At 33.9% G+C, this 1,983-nt stretch overlaps 1 protein-coding gene across 1 annotated transcript in view; it reads left to right on the forward strand.

Moving 5' to 3' along the window:
• The window catches only part of LOC116093494 (protein PPP4R3C-like), a 113,170-nt gene that overhangs the window by 107,103 nt on the left and 4,084 nt on the right, over nucleotides 1-1,983 (forward strand). The window lies entirely within an intron of this gene.

The raw sequence follows: 1,983 nt of genomic DNA on the forward strand, positions 1-1,983 counted from the left end.
ATAGTAGAGGATTGCAAAGTCGATCATCAATGGGAGGAGAGGCCCTTGGCCCTGTAAAGGTTCTGTGCTCCAGTGTAGGGGAATACCAGGGCAAATAATTGGGAGAGGGTGAGATGGCAAGCATGGGGAGGGGGGGAGGCAACATGAGTTTGTTCTTATTGGTTTTGTTTGTTTGTTTGTTTGTTTTTTGGAGGGGAAACTGGGAAAGGAGAAATCATATGACATGTAAATAAAGAAAATATCTAATAAAAAATAAAAAAGTATAAAATGCCTTTGCCATCTCATTTGATTAACTTTGGTTTTAAGTCTATTTTGTTAGATATTAGAATGGCTTCACAAATTTGTTTCTTGTGTTCATTTGAATGCAAAATCTTTTTCAAACCCACTGCTCTGAGATAATGTCTACCCTTGATGTTGAGGTAGTTATCTTATATGCAGCAGAATGATGGATTCTGTTTTTATTCAATATTTTGTTAATTCATGTCTTTTTATTGGAGAATTTAATCCATTGCTATTCACAGATATCAACTAAAAATTATTGTGCATTTTTTGTTATTTGTTGCTATCTAGGGGGTAGTCTTCGTGTGTGTGAATGTGTGTATGTGTGTGTGTTTATGTATGTATATATGTATGTCTGTATGTGCCACTGTGTGAGTGTGTATGTGTGTGGGTGTGTATGTGTGTGTGTGTGTGTGTGTGCGTGTTTGTGCTTGCTCATGCTTCTTTTCCTTTTGTTTTTATAGTGTGAGATTATTTATGGCTGATGTTTTCTTGTGTGTAATTAACCTTCTTGGGTTGGAGTTTTCCTTCTTGTACCTTGTATAGGACTGGGCTTTTAGATACTCATTGTTTAAATTTGATTTTTTAAAGGAACCATCTTGTTTTTTCAATATATTGTGATTAAATTCTTGCTGCGTATATACTCTCAGATGGCATCTGGAGTCTCTAGTCTGCAATACATTTCTTCACTTCCATAGGGCTTTGAGATTCTCTCTTAAGGAATCTGGTATAATTCTAATGGGTCTCCCATTATATGTTATGTTTTTCTCTTGTATCTTTTATTATTCTTTTAATCTATTTGTTTAGTGTTTTTCTTATTATGTGATGAAGATACTTTCTTTTCTGATCTAATCTATTTGGTGTTCTGTATGCTTCTTGTACCTCTATAGGCATGTCCCACTTAAGATTAGGGAAATTTTCTTCTATGACATCATCAAAAATATTCTGGGCTTTAAACCTGGAACCTGAGACTCTTCTCCTTCCATTATTTCTTTCCTTCGTAGGCTTTGTCTTTTCATAACATCCCAGATTTCTTGGATAATTTGTGTCAAGTTTTTTGTTTGTTTGTTTGTTTTTGATTTAACATTTTCCTTGAAATATCTATCTCTTCTATTGTATCTTCACTAGCTGAGGTTCTCTGTTCTGTCTCTTGTCTTTTGTTGGTCATATGTGTATCTCTAGGTTCTGTTAATTTTTCAAGATTATTTTTTTCATTTCCAGAATTCTTTGTTTGTGGTTTTTCTTTACTGCTTCAATTTTTCCTTTCAGGTCTTGAATTATTTTATTCATTTCCTTCAATTGTTTGCTGGTTTCTTTGGTTTCTTTAAGAGATTTATTTATATCCTCCAATGGTTTATATTTTACTGGCTTTCCTTGAGTAGTTTATTCATTTCCTCCAAGTGATTATGTTTTACTTGATTTCTTTTAGGGACTTTTTCATTTTCTCTTTAAAGACTTCTATCATCTTCATAGAGTTGGTTTGAATTATACATTCTTGTTCTTCTGCCTGTGCTGGAATATGCAGGATTTCCTAGACTAGGATAGCTAGGTTCTGCTACTGACAATATACCCTGAGGTTGTTTTCTCACACTGGTATATAGGCATCTGGATTTGTTGTGATTTGTCTAGGTGCTAACTTCTGAGTTTTGTTCTGGCTAGGTTTTTTTTTTGTTGTTGTTGCTGTTTAGGTTACTGGGTTTTTTT

This window comes from Mastomys coucha, chromosome X (genome assembly GCF_008632895.1).
Source record: "Mastomys coucha isolate ucsf_1 chromosome X, UCSF_Mcou_1, whole genome shotgun sequence".
Taxonomy (NCBI): domain Eukaryota; kingdom Metazoa; phylum Chordata; class Mammalia; order Rodentia; family Muridae; genus Mastomys; species Mastomys coucha.